The sequence below is a fragment of the Mus pahari genome, chromosome 2 (genome assembly GCF_900095145.1).
Source record: "Mus pahari chromosome 2, PAHARI_EIJ_v1.1, whole genome shotgun sequence".
Classification (NCBI taxonomy): domain Eukaryota; kingdom Metazoa; phylum Chordata; class Mammalia; order Rodentia; family Muridae; genus Mus; species Mus pahari.
In genome coordinates, this window is record NC_034591.1 from 50,719,600 (window position 1) to 50,736,855 (window position 17,256).

The 17,256-nt window shown below is 43.8% G+C and overlaps 1 protein-coding gene and 1 long non-coding RNA gene across 19 annotated transcripts in view; one reads left to right on the forward strand and one right to left on the reverse strand.

Moving 5' to 3' along the window:
• The window catches only part of LOC110317414, a 136,648-nt gene extending 136,140 nt beyond the window's left edge, over positions 1 to 508 (reverse strand). For 2 of the 5 annotated variants that reach the window (XR_003843254.1, XR_003843255.1), the window contains exon 1: positions 221 to 505. This is a non-coding gene — a long non-coding RNA (uncharacterized LOC110317414). Of the gene's footprint in view, positions 1 to 220 lie in introns of all 5 variants that reach the window. The other 3 variants (XR_003843256.1, XR_003843253.1, XR_003843252.1) reach the window with 3 other exon arrangements.
• Positions 509 to 534: 26 nt separating this feature from the next.
• The window catches only part of LOC115063394, a 169,323-nt gene continuing 152,601 nt past the window's right edge, over positions 535 to 17,256 (forward strand). For all 14 annotated transcript variants that reach the window (XR_003843236.1, XR_003843237.1, XR_003843241.1 and 11 more), the window contains exon 1: positions 535 to 682. The gene's annotated coding sequence lies outside the window, so the exon portion shown is untranslated. The remainder of the gene's footprint in view (positions 683 to 17,256) is intronic.

Consider the following 17,256-nt stretch of genomic DNA (forward strand, 5'->3'; position numbering starts at 1 on the left):
TCTAATTCTTTCATCCTTTTAACCCTCTTTTGCCTGGACCTCCCAGCTCAGGCCCTTTGCTTATGTACCCAGCTGAGGCCTTCCCAATACTTAACCCCACCACCAGCAGCAGCAGGCAGGCAGGAGTACCTGGTTCTCAGCAACCTTACCCCCTTACCTCTCTGACCTCCTTTAATCTCCTCCACAGCCTGGCCCTTGACTTCACAGATTCAAGTCTTACCTTTCTTCACCTGAAATGGACTGCCCTTTCCTGGGGTCTCCATTACCCCTCCTCTCTGGTCCCATCCCTTCTGCGGGCAAGCCCCAGCATTCCTCCACGGCTCGGCCTGGTCAGCTTGAACCACATTTTGTCGGCTTGCCCTGGGCAAAGAGGGAGTTTATGGTGGAAAGTGGATCCAAGACTACCCCTGGGTTAGACCCCTGCCTTGCCCCATCCGCTCCTCCCAAGCCCTGGTTGCGGCGCTTCCTGGGCGGATGGTTTGGACTTGCTGCTGCAGCTGCGGTTCTGCTGTGTCATGCAAGAAGGAGGCGGCGGCGGCGGCGGCCGGAGCTGGAGTGGGAGGAGGGGAGGAACCTGATCCTCGGTAGCGAAGGGCTGGAGGCAAACACCGAGCTCCCCCTGAGCCGCTCGGGAACAGGGAGGGTTCTGCTACCCTGAGGGGCCCTCCCCGCGGGGCAGAGGGTAAGTGGGGCGGCGCAGGTGGTCGCCTTGGGAAGGGAGCGCGCAGGGGGGTTAGGTGGGACGGCGGGACCACTAGGAGCTACCCGAGCCCCAAGGAGTCAAGTGTCCGACTCATAGGAGCCCAGGCCGTAGAAGAGATGGTCGGCCAGTAGCAGCAAGAACAACTATTTGCCTAATGACAGTTGTCTTTAGCCACACGGTGGGTGGAGTTGTAGATCCCGAACTCAGGACCCAGCTAAAGGCAATGATTCACGGTTGCAGGAACTTAATCCCAGAAGCCCTGGCGCTGTAGGACACCCTTGAAAAGAAAAGGCCAGCACACCCCAGGTTCCTCTAGCCTTTCTGGACTTTCTGGGTTGTCTTCTTCAAATCTAGGGGAAAGGCTGGGAAACCAGCCCAGCCCCACTTTAGCCACAAAAATAACGCTCTTGGCCGGTGGCCCTGGCCAGGCAGCCTCTGGTGCAATTAAACAATCAATAGGAAAAAGCCCACCCTCCTCCCTCCTTCACGGGCTCCTTCCACCAAGGTAATTCATGGGGCTTAAAGGAGAAAGAAAATGTGGTATGTTTTGCCCTATCCAAGCTGTCAGTCAGTCTGCCACTACACAAATGGCCACCTGTACACTCCAGGGTTCACCCTGCCTTCAGAGGGATGCTTGAGAGAGACACAACAACACTGCTCCAGGTAGCAAGAGGAGACCACCTTAAACTCCCGACAATTTCACCTCCATTGCCCCCCCTCCCCCCGCAAGGGATTTGGAAACCTAGACTTGAGAGCGAGCAATGAACTCTAGAAACAGGCTGGGCACATAGGAACACTGCTCTTTCACCTGCCCGCAGTTCTCAGGACAGCAATTATTATTATTATTATTATTATTATTATTATTATTATTATTATTATTATATATTCCTTTCCATGTCCCTCCTGGAAATCTCAAGAAGCGCCTTCTGGAACGTTTTAATGTCAGTCGTACATTTAGAAGTAGGGGTTGAGGGGATTAACGGAAAGGCTAATGACTGTCTCAAAAGCACATGCGGTTGCTAGGGAACTCATGCTCGTCCCTGCTCTCTAATCACCAGTGCGTTCCAGGGAAATCAAACTGCTCGGGGTGTTATTAAAATGAATGGCATTTGGTTAAAGGCTTCTTTGCTTATGTTGTAGCATCCTGGATTGTTATCGATTGCCTCACACCCACATACCTTGTTTTCCTAATTTGATTTCTGTATTTGCGTCACTGCCAGGGACACTCAGACTAGACCAGTCAGGTTCACTTCCTGTTTCTCAGAACTGGTTTATATTTGGTCTCTGTGCTCTAGCTGGTAAGACATTATCACGCTGATCCTCTCGGAAAGAAATCTTTGCTTTCCGTTGACAACAAATTATTCCAATTAAATGCTAATTCTCGTGGAAAACGTCATTGTAGGGAGGTTGAGGCACTACTGGGCTACTTTATTAGCCATTTGAGAAAGGCATTCTTAACATGTAAAGCCAAGAAAAACCCATTCCTCCCTCCTGATCCCCCCCCCCCAAAAAAAAAACCAACTTCATTCCTCAGCTTTGGAACTAAAACAAACTCAAGAAGAGAAAATATTTAAGTATGATATTTCCAAAATGAAGCATCCAAAAGTACACATTGAAGCTGGAGGAATCATTTGACTAAATAAGGCATAGAATTGAATCCATTCCAGGCCCAGGAAGGACAAATAAGCGTGGGTTGGCATTGTGGCCCGGAGAGTACAAAGTGTGACTGGAGGCTACTTTACAAATAGGAAATCCCATCACCTTGTGAACTAAATGTCTCCTTTACTGAACCCCCTATGTCCCTGATAAGGCAGCCTTGCTTTTTATATTTTTGCTTCGAGTTCCTTCCTCTTTATAACAAGAATATAACCAAGGCAATAGCAGAAAGATAAGACTATGTAAATAAATAGGTTCTGATGGAGATAATTTGTTTGATGAAAAATAGAGCACATATGGCATTTAAGAAGGATTGGTTTCCACTTCTGTGCACAGAGGCTGCCATCTTGGGTCTTTGCATGTCCGTGTCCCCATGGAAGCTTGGCAAAAGATCTCAATGTTGGTTTCAATTCTAATTTTTAGCTGTTAGATTTTTTTTTTTAATTTACATTGGTGTTTTGCCTACATGCCTATCTGTGTGAAAAGACATGTATATCTGCATAATGGTGTCAGATACCCTGGAACTAGAGTTACAGACAGGTGTGAGTTGCTATGTGGGCTCTGGGAATTACATCGGGGTCCTTTGGAAGAACAGCCACTGTTCTTAGCCACTGAGCCATTTCTCCAGCTCCTAGCTCACTCCGTCTTTCTTTCTTTCTTCCTTTTTTTTTTTTTTTTTTCACTCAGCCTTTAACACCTAGCTATAAAAATTGGGAGAACGGGATACAGGGTGTTCATGTAAAAGGTGATTTATTGTTAATACATTGAGTTTTAATGTCAGTTGCCACATAAGTAAGATCTACTTTGTTTCCTATGCATTTCTTCTCTTTTCACCTTGTAGTGGTATAGAAGCAACAAACTAAAAGGTAGAAAAGTTTGTGAGACCAGTCAAAGACCTTGTAGTTACTCCAGTTGCAGTTAACCCCTAATGCCTCCATCAGCAAAGTGGAGGGATGATGGAAGAAGGGTATCCAAAAACAGTTATCAGTTGGATTCTGATGAGGCCAAACATCTATCTGTGCATGCTTTAGTTAGCAACAGATAGAAACACGCCCAGTTGTAATTTAGAACCCCTCAAATTCAACACATTAAAAAGAATAGTGTGGAGAAATATGAGATTTGTGCTGGAAAGAAAAGTCCTGACTTTGAAACCCAACTCTGTTACTCAATTCATTATTGAGTGCTTGCTGTGGCCCTAGAAATACAAAGATAAATAAAACACGGCCGAGATGCCTGCAGGATCTTCTACCGTTAGGAGACACAGGAAAACACAGTCGGTCATACAATAGTGAGATGACGTCTACAGGGGAGCCCAAAGGAGGTGCTTAGCTACAGAAGTGAGTAAACCAACCAGAAAAATACAATAAAGGGGGGGGGGATAGTCCAGACCCACCCCACCCAAAGCACTGTACATCAAGAATTAAAGATAAAAAGGCACTCTCAGGGAGCTAAGCCTAGAGAATGGTGTCCAGCAAGTAAAAGATGTTCCACAAATATTTACATGGCACGAATGCATAGCAGAAGTCTGGAAAGATCAACAGGCTTCCGTGTTGTGAAAGGCTTTGTCTTTCTAAGAAGTTTGGGCTTACTCTAAAGCCAGTGGAAAGCTGTTGGTTATTTATTTATTTATTTATTTATTTATTTATTTATTTATTTAATGTGTATTTATGTGTACCCGAGTGTATGGATGTACACCACTTGAATGTTGGAGCCAGAGGACATCAGGAGACGGTGTCAAGTATCCATGGAGTTGAAGTTACAGACAGTTGTGAGCCACCATGTGGGTACTGGGAACCAAACCTGGGTTAATTTAAGTTAACTCATTTTAAGGAACAATCTGACATAATCACATGGCCACTTTGGAAAGATCTCTGCCGTTGGCATAATTTGTTAGTGACACTGTAAGCCAAGGGATTAGTCAAAAGTTTGTTTCAGAATCATAAGGGAAAAAAGGGGGGGAGGGAGAACCTCTTAAATGAAGACAGCAAGAAAGGAAATAGAGAGAAAGAAAGGATTCAGTAACTAAGACAAGTGAGTCTGATTATTGATTGTCTCGGCATGATTGAGAGATGGTGGGAGAATCGTGATTCAGGGAAACAGGATGGCAGGGTGGTAGGAGATCAGTCACCAAGAGAGAGACCTTAGGACCTTATTTAATTTTACACCTACTGAGGTGAAGTGCCCATGGGATATCAAAGCGAAGCTGGGTGCTGCTAACCAGAGGAAGCTGAAACTCAGGAGACATCTGTGTTAGCAGCATCAGAGTAAGTGACAGTCCATAGTTGCACATGGAATCCCCCAAAAGAGAGTGTATAGAGGACAAGAAGAATCATGGCAGCACCATTGAAAAAGGCAAGGACGGGAGGGTGTGGGGAGATATTGGGACAGAATAGAAGAGAAAAGCAACAGGAGATGCGGATGTTAGATGATTGTGTAGATGCTTTGGGAGGACCAGAGAGATGAAGATAAACAAGGACTGAAAAACTCTTGGATTTAGCAACAGAGGTCATCTGTGTATTTGGCAAAAAGCATGTTGGTAAATGGGGAAGAGTCACCAGTGAAGGATGGAGGGGACATGAGAACAGAGGAAGTAGCTGGAGGAAGTTCTCTCAGATAGGAAGCACTAAAGGGAACGTCGAGAGGGAGATGAAGGTATTAAGAAGAGAGTGTTTGGATTCATGGTCTGTAAGGCTAAGGATACAGGGTAAAAAAAAAAAAAGAAAGGAAGGAAGGAAGAAAGAAAGAAGGAGAGAGAAGGAAGAGAGCACTATGGATTCTTCTGGGCTTCTTCAAATTAACTATCATTATACCACCAATTACTTGAGTGGAAAAATAATGTGTAGCTTGTCTCGGTTCTTCTGTTTTCCTAATTTGAGCATCCATCTCATGAGGACTTCAAGACAGTTCTACCTCCAAAACATTTCTCAAACATACTCTTTCTGTCTCCTTTGCTACCGACTTAATCCAAACCAGCATCCTCTCTCTAAGCTCATACTGCGGCTTTCTTTTAAAAAAAAAATAATAATATTAATAATAATGACGCGTGTCTCATTTATGTGTTCTCGAGTTGACGTCAAAGTTGTGATTCTCCTGTCTCAGCCTCCTGAGTGTTGGGATTATGCGTATGTGCCATCCTCCCCGGCTCTAAAGCAGCGGTTCTCAACCTTCCTAATGCTGCGACTCTTTAATACAGTGCCTCGTGGTGTGAAGACCCCTCAACCCTAAGATTATTTTCATTGCTACTTCATAACTGTACTTTTGCTACCGTTACTAATCGTAATGTGAATATCTGGTATTTCTGCAGGTCTTAGGCAACACCCATGAAAGCGTCACCCATCCGAAGAGGTCACAGCCCACAGGTTGAGAACCACTGTTCCAATGGTGGTCTCTTGTTTCCATGATTGTGCTTTCCAGCACACCTAGACCAGTGATTCAAGCCAGGCACCTTGAGACATAAATCAGAGCATAACATGGTTCTCTTCTTAAAATCCGTCCCTATCATCTGCTTACACTTGCAATACAGTCCAGGATCCTTTTCTGGCATCCCGTGTCCTGTGTGGCATCCTAGACACCAGTTCTCACAGCTCAGTGTCCCTTTACTTTCTCATCATGTTCCAGTCCCACCAAGTTCAGAGTGTTTTCTTTTCCTGGGATACTCTTCCGATCCTTCTGGTTTTCTTTAAACATCATCTCCTCCTCCTTCCTCCACCTGTGGTATCCTCTCCCATCCCTCTTCTAATCTCCATGTGCAGGTTTTCACAATAATATTATGAAAGCCACGCCACCGTTTGCTTTATTTCGTATAGTTGGGAACTTCTAAACTAAAACTCGGTGGAAATTCTTGCCACATAGTGGGAGCTTGACACTGTCCGCTGGGGTGTTTTTAGAGAGGAAAGGGAGTAGCAGATCAATAAAAATGAGAGAGACCAGGAACCGCCTTCCAGAGGCAGGTATTAGAGCACACACCAGTGATCCTACCATTCAGAGGATGATTCATGAGAGTTCAGGGCCCATCTGGGCTGTAGAGTGAGACCTTTGTCTCAAAAAGAAAAACAAAAACAAGTCAGCTGCAAATGTGTTGAGGAATAGCCATTGATGGGCATGTGCTGGACTTTTAGGGTTTCCGAAGTAGAAGAGTTTACAGCTCTGAACCTCACATTATAGTTAGAAATATTCTGTGCTTCAGTGGGCTGTTAGGGGAATAAAGTCAGATGGCATAGGCAGACGATAACGAGAGCTTGTCATGCTCTTTTAGGAGGTCAGAAGTTCTAAGGGCCAATCCGTAACCTCCAAATGTGAGTCCCCTGTCATAGTATTCTTGGTACTTACTTATTATTAGGATAAGAAAGTGAGAAGCCATTGAGATAAGCCAGTGATTAAAGTCACTTGCTTCCAAGCCTTGTGACCTGAGTTTGATTCATGTTACCCATACAGCAGACTCCTAAAAGTCATCCACATGCCACCGCATAAGTTTGGTCCCCTCCCGGACAAACACACAAATAACTAAGTGTAATTTTAAAAAAAAAAATGACAAAATTGTGGCTTTAAAAAAAAAAAAAAAAAAAAAAGGTTACTTCCCAGACGAAATCAGTAACCAACCCAAAGCTCTAAAGGTGGGCAAAGTATATGGCAGACAGCTTGAAACCAAACAAATACAAAAAAAATTTAAAATATGTTAGAATGTCCCCTTGCTTTCTCAACACAGGAAGCATGCCCATTGAAAATGCAGTGAGATAAATTTTCAAGTATCTGGTGGTCTGGGCAGATGGAGAAGCAGCCATGTTCTCAGTATGTGGAAGGGCAATGACCTCTGTGGAGGACATCCTGGCAGTGTTTATCACTTTTCGAACATACAAAACGTTTGACCTCACAAGTCTACTTCTATATCTTTACCCAAGATAGATTCACAAACATATTGAAAGATGACTCTTCCAGGACATCCTGGCAGTGTTTATCACTTTTCGAACATACAAAACATTTGACCTCACAAGTCTACTTCTATATCTTTACCCAAGATAGATTCACAAACATATTGAAAGATGACTCTTCCAGGACCTTCACCAAGGCAGTATTTATAGTCATTATACACCGAAAAAGCCATCAATGGAGAAGTGGTTACATACAGATCAGAGTGGTGTTAGGAGGGAAGGGTGGGCAGCTGTTAAAGTTTGTGCAACGCTGCTGACAAGGATCAGCCCCAGCCTGGAGAGGGGTTCTGAGAGAAGGGGTGTTCAGAACGGCGAAACAAACAACTAGGAGTCAATCGTGGGTATAAGCTGATGGCCTGTGTTCTGCTGGAGACAGCTTTCCCCAGAGATCTCCATACAGCTCATCCACATAGTGCAGCTCTCACAGACCGAGGCCCAGTGTTTTATTTACATATCAATTCAGCCATTTAGGACGGTCCCTTGTATCTATCCCTCTAATCAGCATTCCATGATCCCAGCTCTCTTTCTTAGAAAATGACAGCGAGCATATTTTTTTTTACATTGCAAATGAATTTAGAGACCTGCCTGCCTTTTTAAGCACAGACAACATGTTTAGCTGGGTGGAATCTTGTACTGAAGTTACCATCCCCACCTTACCTAGGCCTAGACCTAAACTTGCCCTGCCTCAGGCTGACCTTGAACTCAGGTTTCTTCCTGCCTCTGTATCTGCCTGCCTTTGTATCTTTCTGGCAAGCTGGCTCATAGTGCAGCTGCCTCTGTTCTTTTGGTTCTGAGAAGCTCCTTATGCAATTCATATTGCATCCTTGTATTTTGCATAGTTGAGAAATTATATATTTTTGAACTCATGTTTTCAGAGTTTGTTTCTACAGCCTTAAGGGCTCTCCTGAAGGTCATAGTGTTCTACCATTGTGCTGAGACATTAAGCACACTGTTGTCACCTCCTGGACTCATGCTGTCTCTATCCCGGAGTCAGTAACCTTGGCAAAGAGGACATTCCCTAATAACCTTGGCAGGGAAAATAGTTCCCAAAGGACGAACATGAAGATACACACACACACACACACACACACACACACGCACACACACAAAAGCAACACAGGCTTCACACCCAGCAACTGTTAACACTCATGGAGGACCACACCCTGCTGGCTCTGTTCCAGGGACAGGATACATGTCACACTGTCCCTTCCAAGTGGCCATTCAGTATATAGCACACTCCCAGACATACCCATGGGAACTGAGCTTCTCAATACATTACTAAGTAATAAAACAAAAAATTAGATGAAGAACAACATGTGTATTTTGCTGTCTTTTTTTTTTTTTTTTTGAATGGGAGATTTTCATTTTTTGGGTCTATAACGTATTGTCAGGTGAACATATGAAGGTGAACAGAACAAGAGAACATGTGAAGAGTCTGAAGGATGTTTCAAAGACATGTGTGAGAAAGGATGGCTGCCAGGTGAGGAGGTTGGCATGACGGGGCCAAGAAATAACCAAGGCCCACAGAGCTGTTTCAAATACTTTAATGACAGGCAGGACATGGTGAGTGACGCAAATGGAGACACTGTCACTGTTACAATGGACTTGAAGATGTTTCTGTTATCTTAGAAGATAATAGATGTGTGATCAGATGTGTGACCAGAGTCTCAGTGACTAAGGTGGGGAATCTTGCAACAGCCATAGGATTGAGAAGACAATTAGAAGCTCTTCCCCAGTGCTGATGTCTATCATAGACCTGGAGATAGGCGTCTGAAGCTCAGAAGAGCTACAGGAGTTTGATTTGTGAATTTAGGAAACCACTTATGGTGGGCAAAAATAAGATGAAATAAAATAAAAGTATGTTCAATATAGAGGTTAAGTAGAAAAGAAAATTGTCAATGGAGACATAAAGAGAGCCCAGAGAGGTGGAACTAAGGGACAAAAAGGAGACTGGGCTCTGCCTTGTCAAGAAAGATTAGCACAGTGCTGGGCGTGGTGGCGCATGCCTTTAATCCCAGCACTCGGGAGGCAGAGGCAGGCGGATTTCTGAGTTTGAGGCCAGCCTGGTCTACAGAGTGAGTTCCAGGACAGCCAGGGGTTCACAGAGATACCCTGTCTCAAAAACAAAAACAAAAAAACAAAACAAAAAGAAAGAAAGAAAGAAAGAAAGAAAGAAAGAAAGAAAGAAAGAAAGAAAGAAGAGTCCTAATGTCTTTAAGAGTTGGGATTTTTTCTTTTTTTAGACATTTTTGTATGTCCAGTGTCTCACACATAATAAACAGCCAGCAAATTTCTGTTGAATTGGGAAAGTGACAGAAATAGACAGACAAAGACTGTAGAATTTATGTGTGGACCTCAGAGCATCAATCAATACAGGCTAAGGATGAAGTTCAGGAGTAGAACTTATCTACTATGTAGAAGGCCCTGGCTCTACCTCCCAGCACCACAAAATAAATAAGTAAGTAAACAGATAAATAAGACTCATTTGAGGTTCACCACAAGGAATCTTACTTAGGAAATAGATAATCCTGAGTACTTTGTTTTACTCGAAAGCTAACAGGCAGATTAATTGCTCATGGAACCACACTCCTTTCTAGTTAGTGCCTTCTCAGAACGGTGACAAATATTTCCTCTGGCTGGGCCACCTAAGTCACTTTTATATTTCTTTATGTCCTAGAGGACAAAAAGATTAGCTTATTTCACCCCATCCAGAGTCAGTGTCTCTCATCGAATCCATTTTGGGGTCACTACAATAGCCACTCTTAGATTCCCAGCCTTAAATTCCTACAAAAAGAAAGGTGACTCTAGGCAGGAAGACGGTGACCCTCCTAGCTGCACACCCAGCATCTCGTTCTGCCACTGGATCATGTCACCACCAACCGAAGAGCGAGATGGTTTCATTCTGAGAATGTGGGAATCACTGACAGAAGAGCAGGCTGGTAACAGGAGTATGCTCAGTTCTGAGAGCAGTTGTCTGGAATGTGTGCACACAACAACAACTGCAAAACCAAAACGACATTGAGGCCTGAACTAGGGAGGAGGTGGAGACAATACAATCAGATGGTCAGTGAGTACTGGGCCAGCTGAGGCTGCATGAGAACTGGGGGGAAAAGGAAAGAGCGGGGAGAGAACATAATTGATTGGAAACTTTGAACATGGAGCTGGAGAAGTTGCTCTTGCTCCTAACTGCAGAGCCAAAGAACTCCGTTTTGAATCAAAGTGCCCATATCAGACAGCTTACAACCACCTGTGGCTCTACCACCAGAGTATCTGGCACCCTCTTCTAGCCCCTAAGAGTACTGGTACACATGAGGTATATATATAATGTACATGTATATATGTGTATATGTGTATATATCCATATATTATATATATTAGTAAAAATGAAACAAATCTAAAGAAAACTTTAGAAACTAAAATAATAGCAGTAGCTTTAACAATATTGAAAGGCTTATGACATCCTAACATTATTATGATCAGTGATTAGTAAACATCTACAAAAGATGAGATAGAAAATATTTTAGGCTTCTCTCTCTCTGACCCAAATCCTCAATGCCATCACTACAGTGAGAAAGCAGCCATCAAAATACATCAGTGAAGCTGAGTGCAGAGGGCACACCTGCAGTCCCAGCCTCAGGCACTCAGGAGGCAGAGGAAGGCAGGAAATCTACGTTCAAGGCCAAACTAGGTTATATATAGCAATATGGCTGGAAGAAGGAAGGAAGGGAGAGTAAAAAGAGGGGACGTTGAATAAGTATGGCTATGTTTCAGTGAGACCACTTATGGACAACAAAATTCAGATTTCATACAGTTCTCCCTTGCCATTTGATTTCACCCCTCTTTTAATATTTTTCCAACCATTTTTTTTAAACTGTGAAGACAATTCTCAGTTTATAAGCCACACAGAGACAGGGTGTGGGCTGCAGATGGGCTGCACAGGGAGGGGTTTTACAACCTCTGGTTTAGATAAGTGTGAACATCTTGCCATGAGAAAAACTGTTCACATTTGGGCTTCCAAAGACAGAAATCTGCTTGGTTTCCATAATTTTCACCTTCCTTTTTGTGTCTCCATTCTCTTGGACATACCCACCTGTTGATCTGTCCCCTAGGAACAGTCGCCTTCGTGTGACTCACTTCTTCCTTGTAATGTACCTGTCCGTAACGGTTGCAACACTTTTAGCCGGCAATGGACCCATATGTGATAATGGTCCCATAATATCATAATGGGGTTGAAAAAGTCTTGTTACTTAGTGATAGTGTAGCTTTCAGAGTGCTGGAGCAGGAGGCGTTATCAACATGGGTAGGGTGATGCTGGTGTACGTAAGTCCATACCTCTGGTCATATAAAAGTATAGCAAACAGTGCCGTGAGGGTATAACCTGATAGTTATTATAAAGGACCATAGTATGGGCTTACGTTCTTATTATACTATACTTTCTGTTATTTTATTATTTTAGAGCGTATTCCTACCAATGAATATGATGTCTGTAAGACAATGTGCTGTGTTATAGCAGCAGCAATCTCTTATATCTTTTTCTTATGTTTGATTTAATATAACTTTTTATTTATTATGGTCCTGTGAGCAATATACTGTTTTATATGTATGTTAGTATGTATAAAGCGGGCATAATATATTATATGCTATATATATAATATATGATACAATGTATATCATGTAGCCCAGGTGAATCGTAGTCTATACAGAATAGGCTTCTGTGAGTACTCTCAGTTTACCAAGCAACAAGATCACTTGAGGACATTTCTTGGATGTGTCTCCATCATTGATTCTTAACTGTGTTTTATAGGATAAAGAGTTCTTCCTAGTTGGCTTTATAAATACATAAAACCGAGATAAAACAGAAATGCTAATGAGTCTTGTATGTGTATGTGTTAGTTATTTTTCTATTACTATGATGAGGGACTGCGACCAAGGCAGCTTACAGAAGAAATTGTTTATTGTGGGCTTACAATTTCATACCATCCATGACATCCCTGTGGGGATCGTGGCAACAGACAGGCAGGTGTGGAGCCAGAGAAGTAGCTGAAAACTTACATCTTGGGTCACAACCGGGAGGCAGAAAGAGAGATCGCAGTAGGAAAGGCTCGAATCTTTTGAAACCACAAGGCATTCACTTGGTGACACACTTCTAACAAGGCCACAGCTTCCAGTCCTTCCCACACCATTATACCAACTGGGGAGTCAACATTCAAATACATGATCCTATGAGAGCCGTTCTCATCCAAATCACCATAGTATGTTTGTGAGTGTGTCTGTGTGTAGCTGTGTGAGAGTGTTCCTGTATGTGTAGGCTTGTCCATATGTGTGCCTGTGTTGATAGAGTTATTTCTTGGGAGCCATCCAAGGTAGGTCTTCGGGTCCGGGTTGTTTTTGCGTTTCCAGCTTGGTTTTTTTGTTGTTGGTGGTAGTGATTTCTTTGTTTGTTTGTTTGTTTTGAGACCAGGTCTCTTTGGTACCTTGGGCTTACCAACCAGCTCTACAAATCCCTCTTTCACATCTTCCCAATGGTGGTATAGCAAATTTGTGTTGCCATACACAGATTTTTTTTTTTTTAATAAGTGTTAGGGGTCATACTCAGGTCCCAGTGCTTGTATGAGAACAAGCATTTTGCCAACTAGGCCATATGCCCAACTCCCACAACTCATATGTGTGCTGGTTTTTGTTGTTGTTATCATTTGGGCTTGGTTGGTTGGTTGGTTAGTTGGTTTTGTTGTTTTTAAGACAGGGTCTCACTAGTTTAGCTCTGGCTAGCCTGAGATTCACTGTGTAGACCAGGCTGACCTAGAACTCACGAAATCTCTCTGTCTCTACCTCCCAAGTGCTGGGATGAAAGGTGTGTGCCAGCACACTAGGCCCACTGATTGCCACAATTCATTTATCAGATGTTAAACATTTGCTTTTACATAGTCCTATCCTGGGTGTCATGGAGATAAAAGAGGGTTGGACATAGCTAGGCAGGTATGTAGCTATTTAGAAAATCAAGTGGCTGGAAAAAAATCAGTGAGAATTGCCTGGGTTTGTTTCTGTATAAATGCATAAAGAAGTATCTTTAGAAGCAACTGAAGGCAGCCCGGGGGAGGGGGGTGTTGAGGTGTAAGCTAGTTTGCATTCCAGCTGTGTGACCTTGGGCTGATTATATAAACCATATGAATTTCATTTTCCTTAATTCAAAGTGGGGATAATAATAACTGCCTACAAAGGAGGTTAGGGATTAAATAAGGGGGTATATATAAATCACCTACTCCTTGGGACACAGGGAACAACTGGTATGTTTCAGTAGTTGCTGTGGAGCAACATAAAGATATACAGCTTCTTCACACAGGAGAGGCACAGTCAGGAAGGGCAGAGTAACCTAGAAGTCACAGAGTCACAGACCATGTCTGGAAACCCACAAGCCTCATAAGGAACATTTGGGCGAAAATAAAAGCAGAAGCGATATTGTCACCGGAGCATTCCGGTAAGGCAGCTGGCCAGTTGTCCATAGCAACCAGCTGCTGAGTTGCCTATGAAGCTCCGCCTACCTAAGGGCCTAGCTCCACAGCATCCCTCACCCCAGCACTTAAATGCCATTCGTAACTGGGTTGAAAAATACACGATTCTCCCTTCCAGACAGACACCTAAAGGTTGCACGTATTATAGTCCCTACTAATTCTGGGCTTCAGCCACAAGCTCTGTCCCTCCCTCTGCCTCTGGGCATTGTGTGTCGAATGCCAGTCTTCCGCCAGTGGCCTGCTTCTCTGAGCACTAGCCTGTTTCACCATGGCTGAATGTCTTGTTGATCTCAGCTCTGTCTAGCTGCCGCGCACAGGCATCTGTATTCTACTGCTGGCACCAGATGTGTTCTCCCCTGTGAGACACATTGCAGGTGCCCTCGTGAGAGACCTGCTAGAATAAGGCTGATCTACTTCATGGTAGATGCTTCCTGCGTTTTTGTCGTGGTGTGAGACAACAGGCCTTTCACGGCCCGGCTTTCCTATTCCAGGCTGGCCTCTGTATTCACTAGTCATGACGTATGGAGCACCCCCACTCCAGGCTTAGTTCCTACCCTCTCTCCATTGGTTATGTATTATCAATTTCTAGCGTGTCTTGTGAGCCTTTGATGGCAACATCAATAATGTTTTCCCAATACAGATGACCAAATTAGTGACACAGGGATATAACATAGTGGATAATGGCGAACTTCAATTTATATAGAATCAACTGACAATATCGTTCTGCTGAGAAGCAAACATTAAATAAAGTTGGCACAACTTGAATTCCAACTAATTCCTTATTGAAGAGCTGCTATTCCATGCTTAATTCTTACCAGCCAAGAAGAATGTGTTGGTGAAACAGAAGTGACAAACAGGTACTGCTGCACCCTCGAAATGGAAATAGCCAGAGAAGGCAGCTCTGCACTCACAGAGCCAACCTGGATGGGAATAAGAGAGCATGCGCGAGCGTGCGCAGAACCTCTGCCTGGCTAAGAACGAAGAAGGAAAGCTTTTAGAGGGGAAAAGACTGCACAAGTACCCCTCTGTACAATTCATAGTGTCGGTGATGAGAAGGAGATGGTTAAAAACAAAAATCAGTGTGGTTACTTGTTCAAGAAACAGTCCAATCAGCTCCTGGTTTTAACGGAGGCAAAAGGCAGGAAGGAGGGAGTGCGACAAGTTTGCTTCGCGTGGAGCAGGCTGTGTCCTGAGACCTCTGGCAGGAGGGAGGGAGGTAGCTCAGTTGGTAGAGTGCTTGTCTAGCAAACATGAAGCGAAGCCTTGAGTTCGGACTGTGTCTGGTGATGCTTGCCTCTCCCCGTGGGGATGCAGACAGGAAGATCAGAAGTTACTCGTCAGCTATGTAACAAGCTTGAGGCCAGACTGGGATTCATGAGACCCTATTTCAGAATAAATAAATAAATAAATAAAATTAAAAAAAAAAAAAAAAGAACAAAATTAAAAGACCCCTCCTCCCCCAAAGATCCCTGATCCCCTCCGTAGATGCCTGAAGCCACGGAGACTAAGAAACCCTATATGTCCCGTGGTTCTTTTCCTATGCATGTGTATGATAAAGTTTAATTCATAAATTAGGGACAGTAGTAGAGATGGCAGTGTATTAGAAGAGATGTTATTTAAAACCTATACGTTGTCTATTTTAGGAATGTTCTAGTTGACGTTTTGGGATAACGGTTGAAAGCATAACTGAGACCACAGCGGGGAGAATAGATGAATGGGCTCACTGTATAAATGGGCCATCTCCATCGCAGGGCTCAGACCTGTACGAGCAGTACTGGGAAGGCTAAGGTCGGTCCACAGACAGGCAGAGTCTGGGAACAAGCTGAGGACAATGAATGGGGTTTTTTGTTTGTTTGGCGGAACCAGATCCACTGTCTTGTGCGTGCTGGTGAGCGTCCTGACCCCGAGCTGCTTGCTTTCTCCTCCCATTCACTTTGTTTATGTCCATGGTAAAAGAATAATGGCAGAGTCATACTGCTGAATGGGGCAGACTAATGTCGCTGAATGGCTCATTCACTGGTAGCTTTTCCTAGGTCCTACAGCATAGCTCCTTTCCCTCACACATTTCCCTTCCTAGTCCCTTCCTTCCCCACCTCTTCCTCCTTCTACCTGGGGACTCATGCTGGGCAGTTGAGGAAGACTTTGTACACATGGTTCCATCTATGTCTGCACCCCCTCAGTTCTTGGAATTACAGGTGTGCAGCACTGTAGTGAGTTGTTTGGCTTCATGGTGGTTTGTGAGGTTTTTGTTTTAGACTCTTAAGACAGGGTCGTACTATATAGCCTAGGCTAGCCCCAAACTCAAAGCAATCCTTCCCTCTCAGCCTCCCCAGTCCTAGGATGATAGGCCTGGTGTTTGGTGTTAGGTATTAGACTCAGACACTTATTCATGGTCTCCACAGACCTGTCTTTGTGATATATGGGCACATGTGTCTGTTTGTGTGGAGACCAGATGTCAACCTTGAGCGACATATACCTTACTTTTTGAGACCAGGTCTCTTCCTTGTCTAGAGCTCGGGTATTTGGTGAGGCTGGCTAGCCAAGTACCAGGGAGCCATATGTCTCTTCATGCCCAGTTCTGAGGTTACAAGCACTTGATACTGTGTCTGGCTTTTCAAAGACATAGGTTCTGGCTCTTTCTCCCTCTCTCCCTTCCCTTCCCTGCTTCACATGGTCCTGGTCGGCCTCTTTTCTTTCAATCTTTTTCTCTCTCTCTGACCTTCTCTGTCCTCTCTCTCTCTACCTCTACTCTCTTCTCAACTCTCTTAACCTTGTCCCCAAATAAACTATTCTATACTAGAAAAAAAAAAAAAAAAGACATAGGTTCTGAGAATCAAACTCAGTTCTTCATGCTAGTGTGGTAAGCCCTTTACCAAGACTCCTAGTCCTCTATATTACTCAACTCTGATTATACTGTGTATAGATGTGTCTAGTGTGAAAGTTTTTTCTAAGGGAGCTCAGTATCATTCATTGTCTTGCAGCCTTCTGCAGACTGGCTGTAGAAGAGAGGAGGTTTGAAGTCTTACACATCTAGGTCTGTTGGGATCAATAGCTTCTGGCAGATAAGGAACCTACTTTGTGTCCTGAAAGTGGTAGCTCTGCCAGTGGACACAGCAGAATGTTGGAAAGAGTCAGACAGGAACTGGGAGGCCATGTTAGGAAGTAAATCGTCCTGTGAAGGATGAAGAGATAGTTCAGTGAGCACCAGTGATGAGAACGCATTGAAACAGAACAAATAGTAGAGACATGACTGAGGCCAGAAAGCAGACTCTGGTCAAAAATTCCCAAGACCTCCATGTCTTAAAACAAAACAAAACAAAACAAAACAAAACAAAACAAAACAAAACCAACAAGACAATGACAAGAGACCATTTCGAGCCAAGTATCTCTCTCTCTCTCTCTCTCTCTCTCTCTCTCTCTCTCTCTCTCTCTCTCTCTCTCACACACACACACACACACA